This window comes from Haemaphysalis longicornis, unplaced genomic scaffold (genome assembly GCF_048455015.1).
Source record: "Haemaphysalis longicornis isolate Haplotype H1 unplaced genomic scaffold, Haemaphysalis longicornis Haplotype H1 scaffold_5, whole genome shotgun sequence".
NCBI lineage: Eukaryota > Metazoa > Arthropoda > Arachnida > Ixodida > Ixodidae > Haemaphysalis > Haemaphysalis longicornis.
Window position 1 is genome coordinate 33,633,555 of NW_027526385.1, and position 16,274 is coordinate 33,649,828.

Consider the following 16,274-nt stretch of genomic DNA (forward strand, 5'->3'; position numbering starts at 1 on the left):
ACAGAGGCCGTACTTATACTATACCGAGCTGGATGACAACACAGCCGAAACAATCTTTCCATGTCAACTTAATTTATTTTCTCCTGCAATGCCGTCGCTTGTCCGCCCCGCGTAGTGAGAGAGTATGGGAAAAAGGGGGCGAAGGTGGCGGATCGACGGAAGGCCCGTGGAGGGATGGGGAAACGGACGTGGGAGTACATCGGTTGTCGAGGTATTTTTGAAAGATACTCAAAAAATGCGCTTCGTTAACTTTTTATTTCGTGTTTGTGGTCGGAGACGGAGACCAATTTGAGCCATTGCCGAAGCGACGTTTGTCTGTGGGCCCTCGGAGTTGTTCTCCCGCCCCAACCCCCAGCCACCCCCATCCCCGGAATGAGACAAGATAGTTCCAAATGGAATAGAAACTGAAATGAACGCTTTAGTGTTTCCCCCCCTCGCCCTCCTCCCCCCTGTCCTCACAAAGGCGGATTTCGCTGTCTCGACCGGGAAACACTGCTCTCACAATCCCAGCCTTCCACAGCAATCACGTCGCCGATCCAAGGAACCCCTCCCTTCGTTTGCTTTGAGGCGTAGGCCGAACGAAGCTCGCCCAAGTATTCCTTGCACCCAAAATTCAGAATAAGATGTAGCTATTGTTTTCGTTTCGGCCCAGCCCTCGAAACGAAGTCGCGAGGCTTTCCAAGAACATTTCTTCGTGCAGTGGCAGTGTGGTCAGACGTCTGCCGGCCAAGATGCTGGCTGGTGTGAGGGCACTCGGGAGCCACCATCGTTGCGGTCGTCGTATGTGTGGAGGGGCGTGAAATTTATTACTTCCTCGACCTCGTTCGAGTACTGTTGACAGCTCGATGAAGCCTCTAGACCAGGGGTCCCAAACGCGTGGTCCCAAATGCGGCCAGGCGTCTCTAAAGAGCACAATGGTCCCAAGCAACGGCGACTTGTGAATCGAACACTCTACAGTGCGCACAGGGCTGGACGAGCGCGAGGCCGCCGAGAGACTCCCCGCGGCGTTTTATGACCCCACAAACGGGGCTGCACGTCGCTAATGAGAAAGCGACCCCCTGACCGGAGTTTTCCAGGCTTCCGCGAAAGTGAAAAGGTTTCAGTGCGTTGTGCGGCGTTTGTGGGTGTTCGTTTTCCTGTTCGCCTTTGTGTCAAACACTTTACTGTACTCCAGATGTGGCGAAAATGGTGCAGCCGCGCGTCGGCGCGTCAACATGCGTCAACATGCGCGTCAACATGCATCCACGTGCGCTTAGACGCGTGTCGCAGCGTTATTTATGGCCTGGGTGAGAGCGATGTCGCGCTGCTGAGGAAAATACTGCAGCTTGGACTTAGAAACTTCCAGCCTTTAGTAGACCGCGTGAGACACCACGCACACGTGCACGCCTAAACATTTCTAGTACAGATGTTTTTCACCCGTGCGAAGGGAGTGAGCTGGCAAAGGTGAACTACACGAAGGCTCTGCGGAAGAAAGGCCGAAAAAGTGAAACGCGCAAACTGTACATCAGCCGTTAATGAGTGTTGCTGTTGGATAATTTTTTTATAGAAATAAAGTAACTGTAACGATATTTCTCGTTACAGTTACTCCACAAAAAAGTAACAGTGTTACAGTTACAAGTTCCTCTAACTTAAAAGTAACTAGTTACAGTTACAAGTTACTGAAAAAGTAACTAGTTACCGGTAACGCGTTACTAGTAACTAGTTACTGCCCAAGACTGCTTTCAGTGAAGCAATAATATTAACAAACTAATTTAACTTGAAACAATTATCTAAATAATATTGGCAACTGGTGCGAAATGAATCAACTAAAAATTATCCGAAAAACACGAATTTCATGGCTTTTTGTTCTCACTCTAAAGAAGCTGTCGCGATACCACCCATTCTGTTCTATATCATTGCAATTAACCCGTCAGACTCGGTCACTTTTCTTGGCGCATTTGTGTCTTTATCAAAACGGACTGGTATTTTCCGCAGCATATTTTTCGTTCTTTATATTACTCATTTATCCATAGCCATCTCACTGCAGTCTGTCTCCTATATCATTTATCTCTTGTGCCTTTACCACCTACAAAATGCTTGTTACCTTTCAATATCAAATCGTTGCACAGCTGTCGCTTATTTCACGACAAATTGAAAAATTGTTTTGTTGTTGTAAACCACTGCAACCATTTTTTCTTCACTTTGTGTACTTAGTACTGATGTGTACTGATAAGTTCTGATAAATACTGACGGGTTCTCGATCCTCTAGTATTATATAATGATTTCATTTACCATGCGGTTGTGTTTGTGCCTATCTGTTTTTCAAGTATTTCCAGTTCTTGTATTATTATGGTTTCTGCAATTTGTTCAACTAGCAGACAGCTCTCGCTCATTTCACCACCTACTGAATTTTTTTTTGTTGTTGTTGTAAACCACTGCAGCCATTTTTTTCACTGTGTACTGAGCGCTGATGCGTACTGATAAGTTCTGATAAGTACTGACGCGTTCTCAATCCTCTAGTATTCTATAATGATTTCACTTACCATGCGGTTGTGTTTGTGCCTATCTTTGTTTTTCGCGTATTTCCAGTTCTTGTAGTAATATTGTTTCTACGTTTTGTTCAACTAGCATCGTATTGCTGTCTTCAATTCCTAACTGGCGTGTTATTTAGCAATGTACCATTTGTGATTTCTAATATGAGGTCGCCATAAGTATTTATTTCGGAACCTCCTTGTGTACACCATGTACCATGTAAACTTGTCTGCGATAGTTCGTTTGAAATAAACCTGAAATCGAGAAAAACCGTGTGAAATCAGTACTCCCGCAGGGAACTAGAAATTCTCCCTCCCTTGTGGCCTTGAAAACCTTCTTTCGGAAGGCCTACAAAACTCCCCAAGCTTTCGTCAAACTCCATTCAAAAGAAGTAAATGCTTCCCTTGAACCTTCTAAAAACGCCCCTAAACTAACATAAGTACATCCAAAGGGAGCCATAATAGACTCCTATTCAACCGCCTAAAAATTCCATAAACATCACTTAAAAACGCCCTTCAGGAAGTAAAGAATACTCCATTTTGACCTCCTTAAATTCTCCCGAACATTTCTTAACACTCCCTAAATACCTCCTTTCTATAACCTAAAAACTCCCTGTTTTGAGGAGGTAAACAAAACCTCCCTGTTCCATGTAGTAAAAAAACTCCTACAAGGAGGACCACTAGAGGACAGGCGAAAAAGAACCTCTATGGAGTATATGGGAGGAAAAAAAGTTTAGAGTGTACCTGAGATGAAGACCAACCGCGCGCTACCCTTACGCCCTGGCCACACTATGAAAGCAACATCGAAAGGTCCCCGTGCTCTTTTTCGCCGAACAACCATCCAAAAGGGACAACCGCACCGGTCCTGCCTGGCCGCGCGCCTGGTCCAGCCACGGTCGCCGTGGGGCACAAAATTTTGACAGCTTACGTCTTAGGGTTCGACTCCCCAACAGGTGTAGCAATTTTGCCGGCAAAAAGGCAACTGACATTTCCTGATTCATTCTTGACAGACGAAGTATGCAAAACCCATGTAGATTTAGCATTCTTGCTGCTACGGGCCGGTTATGCCCCTTCTTCCTGCTTCTGCGATACGCCTGGATGTCAGCTGTGACATGTATTAGAGGTGTCGACGCCGGTTCTGGAGGCAAATCAAAGGTCATGCTAGTTACCAAGCCAGCAGTGGCCATGATTTTGGAGTTCCGTATCATCTTGAGAAACTGAATGTAATAAATATAATTAATCCATAGACGATAAGTCGGAGGTAGGAGTATCAGCTCAATCGCATCGAAGGAATACTATAGTTCATTGCAGAAGTTGCATGCAGACCAGTAGAAGCTACATGGTTGTCAACAGTTCATTTACTGGGGGCGCTTGACTCACCCTGAAGGGGGCGCCGGGGCCTTGCGTTTCCAGCTGCCGAGAGGGGAGCAGAAACGTCCTTTCTATGCCTCCTTCACGATGAGTTAGGCTTGCTCAGTCGGAGGACTGTTGGCGACAATGTAGCCTCCTCAGTGCTACATGGAGCTTGTTAAATGAACGATAGGCATAAAAGTAGCTCTTTCCATACTTAATTGAGTGACTGTTCGCAGTGCGAACAAAACCATTTGATCATAGTGTGCCGTATACCACGTGACAGTGATTATCTTCGCTCGAAGAGAACGCACCCAGGCAAGGGTGCGCTATTGTTAGGGTGATACCCGTCAGTCCAGCCTTTTGAAGTTGTGGCGTTGGGGAAAAGGTAGCGCATTATTTTCCCGACCTTGTAGATGCCTACGTATCTAAAACGGCAGTATGCCCGGTTCTCATTCCTAGAGTGTCATTAAGCCCTGCGAAGCTTACAGAGGCGACGTGCAACAGGCCCTGAAGGAATTCCGAACGAAGTGCCCTGTAAACAGACCTACTACCGCATTTGCGTCGCAGAGAACATTAGGTTGCCTGTCATAAGGATCAAGAAGTGCGTACCTCCCATGCCCCTCATGTCTTGAACCTCGAAGCTCACTGAGAAGCATGCTACAGACTAACGTCTTTACTAGAGTGCCGCGACATGCCGCCAGAGTCTGTCGCCGTATTGATTCCTTTTAAAGACGGTAGTATTTCTTGGGCTACTTGAACCCTAAAACATTCGTGTGCTTGTCTGTAAGTCTGTATGTCTACGTCTATCCTACGATGCATTCAGCAGGCCAAAAGATAAAAGATTACTTGAACGATACATTTATCAGCAAAACGTTTTCAAAGTACTACATCGGGGAGCGATGTTTATACTTCTCAACATTGTTCAGTAAAGATAGAGAGAAAACATTAGGCATATTTAAGGCAAAACATGAATACTTAAGTAGTTCTTGCTCGGTTCTTTTAATTAATAAGGCATGATTGTGAAATGTTTGCTTTAGGAAACTAGAAATACGTATTGAAAAGCATTTTTTCATCCAAAAATACAAAAAGGGCACTCTAGCGCATTCCAAGAAGTCGAAAAATAACGAAATGTCCCACGAGATGGCGTGAGCAGTACAACGTGAGAAAATTGAATTGCCTTGCGAAAACATCCATCGTGTTTATCGTGGGGGCAGCGAGACGCAAGGGGAAGTGATGGGTGGCCGGGAAAGAGAAGAGAGACCGTTAAGGGGCAGAGACGGCAGAAGAGTCGTCTTTCGAGTAAGTGAGCAGATACGTGGCCAATTTTTGCCCGCGCTTTTTTGCTTCCAATGCCTCCGGCGATCATTATACCATTACCCTTAGTGGTGACAGAACAGAACGTATACACCCACAACCCCAAGTGTATCAAAATGTTGGCGGTCACCACATGGGCATCACATGGGCTATGACTCCAGGAGACCGCCCCTACTTAGGTATTGCTGGGCAGCTTCTGCGTCTACGAACATAATTGGTGTTACCTTTGTTTGTCGTGAAGCCTCAGGCCACACGGTTGAGTGGATTGTAGTCCTCCCCTCGAAAATCCCTCCATGAGGAAGGCTTCGCATTCGCCTGGACTGTTTGCCGTTCCGTTCCCCGTGTGTCCGCAAGAAAGTACTGGAGCATTGGGCCCCGCGGGTATTATAGGGGGAGATCGTATCAGAGCGCCGAATCCCACGAATGTTTTCCACTTCTGCATGCCTTTTATGCATCCAATTAAGCGATGTTTCTATTGATATTGTCACGGCAAGAATAAGAAGAAGAAGAAGAAAAAGAAGAAGGAAGAAGAAGGAGAAGAAGGGAGCTGTCGGCCCAAACTCCGTGGAGGACGCCAAAACAGACGACTGGGCGAGTTGGTACATTGTCTTGCTTGGAAACAGCGCAAATAAAACAGGACACAAAAGGAAGAAGGAACGGACACAGCGCTGACTTACAACTGAAATTTTTATTGCGGTTGCCAGCGGTTTTGTAGGAACACTGGCAATAACAACAAAAAGGAAAAAGTAGAAAAGGAGAAGGAAAAGAAAAGTTTTTATGCATGATAACATGAAAGGAATAGATACATCACGTATTCCTTGGCGTGTCACGATAAGAATTTTGGGAAGGCAAAAACTCACAGTGGTCATGACGAAACGAGATAAGTACAAATGACGTAACAAAAATCATGGTCGCAATCGAACCGTGGGACAGGCCCAAATAATCTTCATTTACCGGGAGGGGTGCGCTGCGCCAAGTACTGACACTCCTTATCTGAGAGGGAGATAGATGGAATGCTTACGCATTGTTGTCCTAACTTTAAGATTTCGTTGGCTTCTAAATTTCCCGCACGATTTGGTTGTCATGCTTCCCTATCACTATGCTCTGATCCAGCGCCGGCCGACATTTGGAAACACAATCGCGGCAATGTTTGGCGAGATGACCACTGAACGCTTTGGAAACGTTATAGTGGTGCTCCCTTAATCTTTCATTGAGACATCGACCGGTTTGGCCTACATACTGCTTGCCACATGACAGGGGGACAGAATAAACAACTTTTTCAGTGCAAGAAACAAACTTGTTTTCATGGTTGGTAGTACACTTGCTTCAATGAACAGTACACTTGTCTCAATGAAAGATTAAGGGAGCACCACTATAACGTTTCCAAAGCGTTCAGTGGTCATCTCGCCAAACATTGCCGCGATTGTGTTTCCAAATGTCGGCCGGCGCTGGATCAGAGCATAGTGATAGGGAAGCATGACAACCAAATCGTGCGGGAAATTTTAGAAGCCAACGAAATCTTAAAGTTAGGACAACAGTGCGTAAGCATTCCATCTATCTCCCTCTCAGATAAGGAGTGTCAGTACTTGGCGCAGCGCACCCCTCCCGGTAAATGAAGATTATTTAGGCCTGTCCCACGGTTCGATTGCGACCATGATTTTTGCTACGTCATTTGTACTTATCTCGTTTCGTCATGACCACTGTGAGTTTTTGCCTTCCCAAAATTCTTATCGTGACACGCCAAGGAATACGTGATGTATCTATTCCTTTCATGTTTTCATGCATAAAAACTTTCTTTTTCTTCTCCTTTTCTACTTTTTCCTTTTTGTTGTTATTGCCAGTGTTCCTACAAAACCGCTGGCAATCGCAATAAAAATTTCAGTTGTAAGTCAGCGCTGTGTCCGTTCCTTCTTCCTTTTGTGTCCTGTTTTATTTGCGCTGTTTCCAAGCAAGTCCGTAGAGGAAGGAGAAGTGCCACCTGCACGGACTGTCTCATGGCAGACATCGTGTACACAGTGTACACGAAGATCCCTCGCATCTTCCAAAGCTCATTTCCTGTCACCCACCGCCCCTTAACAGTATCAAAGAACGCAAACCTTATTTATGTGTACTAGCATGTGTACACTGCTCAAACATTCATGTTCTTTTATTTTATGTTTTTCGCCATTCAGTGCCTACAAAGAAGACATTCTCGAGGGCTGAATTTTGATGCACGGGACACATTTATTTACCAAATGACGTCAGAGTTTTAGAGAATCCCCAGCAGGCTCTTCACTTCACGTCGCTCGAAAACATTTGCGCCCTGTTTTCTACTTTTGCGACAAATTATGCTCGCACACAAAATATTATTTGTTAATTCGCGCGCGAACGGACCAAGAGCAATTAGCTGTTGACAAAGAAAAAAAAAACGTGTATGTACCTCTTTGTGAGTGCAGAGCGGGGATTGTTGTAGATGCGCCTCTATGGATTTTTTTGGTGGTTTCGTAATACCAAAATTATAATGAAAAAAAATTGTGACACCTAGAATACCGAAGAGGTATAAAACGGCAAAAGCCAACAGCGTTTGCTTTTAAGAGATGTCGTGACATCTGATTTACAAAGAGACCCATAATAACACAAAGGTCTGGTTATCAACTGAAGGAACCCGACGGGAGTGTAGACCCACATGACCATTTATATGGCTATATTGAGACAAAGGCGATAAAAATAATGCCAGTCATATACAAAAAGTTGGGATCTTTGGGCCTTAGACAAATTTTAAGAAAAAAAAAGCATTTGCATAACGGACATCTCTTGAGGTTCAAGTATGATTCCGATTAACCTGGCCGTTTTTCTTCACGATGGCTTGCGTAAAACCAGAAACCTATTTTCGATGACCCGAAGCTAGTAAAATCGACCGAACAAAAAACGTCGAGAGGCATGGAACGTGCGAAGAAAATCTAGAAAAAATTAAATCTTCTGGAGTCAAAGCATATGAATTCGTTTTTTTGTCTCATGGAAACCAGGATAGTGTGATGTTTAATACTGCTGGGAAACTACGCTGTAGTCCCGAAATGCGGTGGTACATACGGTGGTTAGATGCGGTGGCATGCGGTGTCGAGATGTCGCAGTCGCCAGGTAAATGTGGAAACAAACTAAAACTTCCAAGCGTACTTGAAGGCGAAAGTAGTCCTGAAGATTACCATCTTGTCGAAAGAGCATAAAGAACTTTTCAGGTTTCTATAGAAATATCTTCCAGTTTTTGTCTTAAGAGAAACTGTCTTTCAACTTGAACACTTTACTAGAAAAAGTGACCTTTCACTGTTGTTCTGTCACTTTGTTTGAATACCAGGTTCTACTTAAGAGGAGCGTGAAAATACTTATGAGGCATATCTTACGAGGCACACGCTATACAACATATCTTATGGCGAAAATGTTTTTTGCTGTTTCGCATCCGACGCTTGAAACTGACGTAATACAGAACCTAGAATGTACCAAATATTAAAAAAGTTGGCTTACTCACAGAGGAAATTGGTCTCTGACTTCTGATGTTATCCGTTATATGGGCTTGACATTCGTGAGACAGATAAATACTATCCTGAAGATGGCACTTCCAGGTTGCTTCCTGTTCTAAGAACAGGTCGCTGTGATGAGGGTCAGGCACACCATTACACTGAGAATGCCAGTGAGGAAATAAGAAGGAAAAAACAACACCATAACCACAAGAAACAGCATAAACTTCACTGAGATGTCAGCCGAAGCTGGAAAGCGCGAACGCGGACCTTCTAAAGCGGACGCGCCAAGTCTCCGGCGCCGACTGATACCGCGTCTCAGAGCGCACCGCGCGGGTTCGGTTCGTAGGGGCCTGTAAGACCCAGTTCCCCAAACAGGGAATGACTAGGGAGGACCCTGATAGCTATCTCCCATTTGCCCATCGGGAGAGCTCTCCCCCGAGTTCCGAAAAGCCCCTAGGTCGATGACGCTGAGTTCTCTCCCCGTGTTCCCCGCGGCTCGGGATGTCCCTATATTGATGTCCGTCAGCCAAACAAGGAACTTCCCTAGGCAGACAATGTCCCCAGGTGGGGCCGAAGTTCAAAAGTAGGGAATTTTCCCCTAACAGCTTAGGCTTCAACTGTGAATTTATTATGGATGAATATGTACTGCGGTGTTTTCGACGGCCGTGTTTCTTTCAGTCATCACAAGGCAAACTGCTACAACGCTCGTAATTTGTTGCGCTAGTGGTTAGTTTTTTCAGCGATTATGAACTGGAAAGGTTCTGTAAATGTGAAAAACAAATTCATGGGAACATTTAAGAAGGCAGAAACTGTGGCCGCGACAACTGCAGCGCTAAACGCTGAACGCGAGATGACGATGATGAGTTAGGGGTCAGCAGCTTCAGTCAAACTGTTTCTTTTACTGCGGGCCCCTCTCATCATGTACACAATGATGATGAAATAAACTTATTATACTCTTATTATTGATGTTTATTTACTACGTGTCTAGGTGAAACACGAAATGCTGGACAGGGAACTATCTCTTCGTGTCAGGCGGTTGTTTTTGCCTTCCGCAATTTTTAAGAGCCGCCAAAAACTTTGATATGCAGAAGATATAGTAACAAAAACGGCTACATTGATTTTTTTCGCCGGCAGAGAAAATTTGTTTTTTAAGGATTGTTCATAAATTCACTCGTTTTATAGTATGTGTTTTACTTACGTGCCTAACAATTTCAAAAGTAGAAGATTGGTAAAATGGTAAGAAGTACCACAAATGACATGACTGTTCTTTACTATGATGCATCAGTAATATTGTATTTCCATTTTTATTCATTGGTGCCAAAGTACACTACACTCTACTGACATCTGTCACACTTCTGTAACCTGTGCATCGAGAAAAAGGTACCTAAATTTATGTGATTGACCATCCTTATTTACATACCGTAATGGGGACATCAGATCATTTCAAAAGGAAAAACATTATGTCTAGAATTCGCGGCTCCCGATATCATTCCTTGCGTGTTGGTTAAATTTCTTCTCAATTCGCGGACATCTTTAAATAAATTTCTTGCAAATTCCGCCATCGTCATAAATACCTAATCAGCTCTGCAAATATTAGTTTCGTGATGGGGAAGCCACGAATAAGATGATGAGGTAGAACCGTGACTCCTTGCGCGTCGCTGAGAGACTCAAGGCCCCTAAATTTTTTTGCGTATCATTAAGATAACGAACGCAATGTTGGGTTTGCGTCACTGTAACAGTTATTCGCCGTGACATGTAATTCCGGGCAGGGAGTTCAATTACGAACCTATTATACTTTAATCTTGCAGCACTAGGTGTACCTGCATTTAAGATAGACGTCATGTTGTATTGAAAGAAAGTACCATAGGCCCCCATAAGCCCTTCTGCTTCAACACCTGTTGCTGCACTTTAAGAAATTTCGCACAACCTTTTTAGCGGAAGAATATTACCGTATGGTACAAAAGTTCCGAAGGCACAGTGTGGCACCAGTCTTGCACAACTGCCGGTATAACAACGCAAAAACAGAAAACGCTTGAAGATGTCGATTCTTAAAAATTAAGCCGCGTTCTTTCACACTTACCAGTTGAACCTTAGAAAAGTATTATGTCAGGCCAAGATAGGAATCATATTCGTTGCTTGCATACTTTATCCAGAGTTCAACACTGGGACTGTTTTTGCACTGTTCTTTCGAACAATTCTTCGCAGTTTCCCCGTGTTCGCATCAGGCTACGCTTTAATGAAGGAAAGCGTTCATAAGAACCAATTAACCCACTTGCAGAGCTTCGCAGGCACTGTGTGCAAATGGACTTTTCGAAAAAAAAAGCTGTCAGGGTTGTGAGGGAAGAATTCTCTCGTCAAAAAGGCCGGGCTTTATTTGCATATTTGACATCTTTATAAACAGCCCTGCTTGGCCCTTTTTCAAGAAATTGTAAGTGAGAATTGGACAAAAATCAAGCATTTTTTTATAAAAAAAGATGATCGGAGATGCCTCGCTTCGCTGACAGTAAAAATGCGCTTCCACGCGAAGTAGGTTTATAGAAAATAGACGCTTTGCGGAACTGTTTCGACTGAATACCATAGTCCATATTGTAATTACATAACGCTTAGCCTGAGTGTAACGAACGTCATATTTTCTTTCTGAAAACTTCTGATAAAACAGAATAGTGAGTTTTTCTGTATAGAGCGTGAAAAAGGAAAGTGCCGAGAACCTTTTAAAGCCTTTTTTAAGCTGCGTTGAGTTAAATTCACGAGGAAGTAAATGCTAATAGTTCTGACGAAATTTAAGAAGCATTGAAGTCACTCTTAATTGAGTTCTTCAAGACTTAACATTCGCGCCCTCTTGTGAAAAATTTTTAAAAGAAAAATGTCTCGCGGTTGCGTTTGTAGCCACCAATAAAATGAACTAATGCCGGAATTCTGAATTCGGAAGGACGCAAAAAGTGTACAAGGTTTACGCCGTAAAAAAAGCTGAAGGGGGCTTAACAATATCAAAACTCATAATTGTTTGAAACAATTATGGGTTTTGATGTTAGCACCAGTTTTGCTTGCACAGTTGTCTGTAAAAAACCAGAATATTGAAAGAAAAATCACTTTATAAATGATCTTGTCAGTGCAATAGCAGGCCTCGGGGGTCTCCCGCTAGGAAACTGAGAGGCTCTCTTCAATATCTAAAAACCCTACAAGTCGGAGATAATTTTATTGTGTTTACAACCACTCGGCTTTTTGAGTGCGATGTGGGATCCGTAGGAGAGTTAATTAAAACGCGAGGGACACAGTTTTGATTGCGACTACAGGAAGCGTTTTTTTTCCCTTGAGGGGCTTGATACGCTTTTGCAGAAATGTATTGTGTCAGTTCACTTTTCTGGAGTGCGTTTTGGGCGTAAGGGTTTGAAATTTGGTCTGCGACTTTTAACTATGAAGAAATTGGCGTTCGAACAGAGAAGGCTTCACGGTTCAAGAAAATATTCACCAAATATCATCAAACTAACCAAATATTATCAACATCATCATAAGAGTAACCTGGCGTTCGCGTTCCTTTAGTGCTTTTTTGAGGGAAACGTGTTGATCAGTGAGACATAGTTAGCTTAGCTTAAAAAAACAGATTTTGGCAACATGAGAAAAGTTTATGATATTCTACACCAGGATTTATATACAAAGCTTTGTGAGATCTAAAGTAAGCTAACAAGTAGGTTAAGGAATAAGTATAGCTTATTTGTTGATGCAGCGATGGCGTAGAGGTAGAACACCCGCCTCGTGTGCAGAAGGACCGTGGTTCGAATCCCGGTGCCGGACAATTCCCACCGGATTTAAAAAAAAAAAAAAAAAAAGAGAAGAAAATCCGCGTCTGATGGAATTGCACAAAGGGGCTTGGGGTGCGGCCTGACCCCGGCGACCATTGCCGGTAATGCACTCCCTCACCAGAGCAGGATTGGCCACCCTGGTGTAGTAACGGCCACAACCTCCCATGAATACGCCAACTAACCCTCGGCCCTCAGTCCCCAGCGGCTGCGAAGCAACTGACCACGGCGGCGGTCAGACCTGTGACGCAGCAGAGGGTGCTAAGAATCCCTGGATCCGGACAGGCCGCCAATGGAATCTGAACCTGGCAACGTTTAACGCACGAACCTTATCTAGCGAAGCAAGTCTCGAGGTGTTGTTCGAGGAATTAGAGGGCATTAAATGGGATGTAATAGGGCTTAGCGAGGTTAGGAGGGCAGGCGAAGCCTTTACGGTGCTGAAAAATGGACACGTCCTATGTTACCGTGGTCTAGAGGACAGAAGAGAACTGGGAGTGGGATTTCTAGTCAATAAAAGCATAGCTGGCAACATAGACGAATACTATAGCATTAACGAACGGGCAGCAGGTCTTGTAATTAGGCTCAATAAGAGGTACAAGCTCAAGGTGGTACAGGGCTACGCGCCCACATCCAGCCACGACGACCAAGTAGTGGAACGCTTCTATGAAGATTTGGAATCGGCAATGGCTAAAGTAAAAACACAGTATACCGTAGTTATGGGGGACTTCAATGCTCAAGTAGGCAAGAATCAGGCTGGAGACAAGGCAGTTGGGAACTTTGGTCTGGGCTGTAGAAATAGCAGGGGGGACCTACTAGTTGAGTTTGCAGAACGGAATAACCTCCGCATAATGAATACCTTCTTCTGTAAACGGGAGAGTCGGAAGTGGACCTGGAGGAGCCCGAATGGGGAGCACAAAAATGAAATAGACTTCATATTATGCGATAACCCTGGCGTCGTGCAGGATGTGGAAGTGCTTGGAAGGGTAAGGTGTAGTGACCACCGTATGGTAAGATCTCGAATTAGGCTAGATTTGAGGAGGGACCGCAACAAGCTAGTACGAAAGAAGCCGATAAACGAACTAACAGTAAGACGTAAAGTAGAAGAATTCAGGATCGCGCTACAGAACCGATATTCCGCCCTTAACGAGGAAGCCGAGCCTACGACCCAGGAAGCCAGCGACAACCTTTCACGCATCATCACGGAGTGTGCAATAGAAGTCGGGGGCACTATGGCCAGACAGGATACTGGTAAACTTTCACAGGAGACGAAATATCTAATCAGGAAACGGCAAACCATGAGAATCTCTACCGCAGCTGACAGAATAGAACTAGCCGAGCTCTCGAAGTTAATCAATAAGCGTAAGACAGCTGACATACGGAAGTATAATATGGAGAGGATCGAATACGCTGTAAAGAACGGAGGTAGCCTGAAAGCAGTGAAGAGACGTCTTGGCGTGGGGAAAAATCAGATGTATGCACTTAAAGATAAGCAAGGCAATGTCATCACAAATAGGGATAAAATAGTCACAGTGGCTGAGGAGTTCTATAGGGATCTGTACAGTAGCCGGGACATACAGGATAATGCCGAACGAGACAGCAGTTCAGAGGAGATAGACATCCCACCAGTAACGACCGAAGAAGTAAGGAAGGCTTTGAAAGAAATGAAAGGGGGCAAAGCACCTGGTGAGGATCAGATAACAGCAGACCTCTTGAAGGATGGCGGAGAAATTGTACTTGAAAAACTGGCAAACCTGTATACGCAATGCCTAATGACCGCAATGGTACCGGAATCTTGGAAGAACGCGAACATCATCCTAATCCATAAGAAAGGCGACATGAAGGACTTGAAAAATTACAGGCCGATCAGCTTACTGTCAGTCGTCTACAAGGTATTTACCAAGGTAATCGCTAACCGAATCTCTGCAACCTTAGATTTCAGTCAACCTAAAGAACAAGCAGGGTTCCGTAAAGGTTATTCAACAATGGACCATATTCACACGATCAATCAGGTGATAGAGAAGTGCGCTGAGTATACTGAACCCCTATATATAGCCTTCATAGATTATGAGAAAGCATTTGACTCGGTCGAAACCCTAGCAGTCATTCAGGCATTACGGAACCAGGGGGTAGATGAGCATTATGTAAGAATACTAGAGGATATCTACAGTGGGTCTACAGCTACCATCATCCTCCATAGGGAGAGCAGTAAAATACCTATAAGGAAGGGTGTCAGACAAGGAGACACAATCTCTCCAATGTTATTCACAGCATGCTTACAAGAAGTATTCAGAACGTTGGATTGGGAACAGGTGGGAGTAAGGGTTAATGGAGAATACCTCAGTAACCTCAGATTTGCTGATGACGTTGCCTTGCTAAGTAACTCGGGGGACGAATTGCAAAGCATGCTTTCCGCACTGGGCGAACAGAGTAGAACCGTGGGCCTGAGAATTAATATGCAGAAAACTAAAGTAATGATCAATAACATCGGGACAGCACAGCAGTTTGAGATAGGTGGCGAGGCAGTGGAAGTGGTAAGCGAATATATCTACTTAGGCCAAGTTGTGACCCCGGATCCCAACCATGAGGCAGAGATAATTAGAAGAATCAGAATGGGGTGGGGTGCATACGGCAGACATTCTCAGATAATGAATAGCAGCCTACCATTGTCGCTGAAGAAGAAAGTGTATGACAGCTGCATCTTACCGGTACTCACCTACGGGGCAGAAACTTGGAGGCTCACTAAGAGGGTTCAACTTAAATTGAGAACGACTCAGCGGGCAATGGAGCGGAAAATGATAGGTGTAACATTAAGGGACAAGAAGAGAGCGGAGTGGGTCAGAGAGCAAACTGGTGTTAAAGACATATTAGTAGAAATTAAGAAGAAGAAATGGACGTGGGCAGGGCATGTAATGCGAAGGCAAGATAACCGCTGGTCATTAAGAGTAACAGAGTGGATCCCTAGAGAAGGCAAGCGTTGCAGGGGGCGGCAGAAAGTTAGATGGGCAGATGAGATCAAGAAGTTTGCGGGGATAAATTGGTCACAGTTGGCACAGGACCGAGGTAATTGGAGAATAATGGGAGAGGCCTTTGCCCTGCAGTGGGCGTAGATAGGCTGGTGATGATGATGATGATGATGATTTGTTGATGCTTGAAGCCAGAAAGTTCAATGAGGGATGAACACGTCACTGTCTTGAAAAGTAAAAGCAGCGCAACGACGACTTCAACGAATCGATTGATACTTCACAATTCAAAAAGCGGATTACACCTAAAGGGGAAAAGAAAAGCTGGAGGAGCTTCGGCGGAATGATACATTCCTTTGTCAACATTGGGGTCTGGAAGCGACGGTGGTTGACTAGCCGCAAAGGTAAAGCCCGTTGCTCCAGTAATGAGATTATACTGTCGGCGTGGAAGAAATGCCGTAGAGGTACTGTTTATCTTCTGTGCTTTTGCCACATTTTTGTGGCTAGGAAACTTATGCCCTTGTGTATTTTTGCATGCTTAGTCTCGCGCAACGGGCTCTACCAAAGATCGGGAAAAAGAATAGATAACCAGCCTGCGTATGCTACGAACAACTTGTTTGCATAAAGCAAACAAGTTTTAGGGATTGGAGGATGCATTAAAACGGTATAAACTTTGCGCTGAAAGTTTATTTCGCAAATACGCTTATTTCATACACACCCTAAAGCTATGAGCAACCTTAGTTGGAGTTATTATCGACGTGGAGCTTTACCGACGTCACTTTTAGTCAACGTAAAGGTTTTACTGGAGTAGAGTGAATTGAGACAGGATCATGTTCACTCATAAAT

At 44.4% G+C, this 16,274-nt stretch overlaps 1 protein-coding gene across 1 annotated transcript in view; it reads right to left on the reverse strand.

Annotated features, from left to right (window-relative positions):
• Positions 1-8,961, reverse strand: part of LOC144138047 (chaoptin-like) — a 66,890-nt gene extending 57,929 nt beyond the window's left edge. The window contains exon 1 of the mRNA XM_077670113.1: positions 8,680-8,961. The gene's annotated coding sequence lies outside the window, so the exon portion shown is untranslated. The remainder of the gene's footprint in view (positions 1-8,679) is intronic.
• Positions 8,962-16,274: the final 7,313 nt, after the last annotated feature.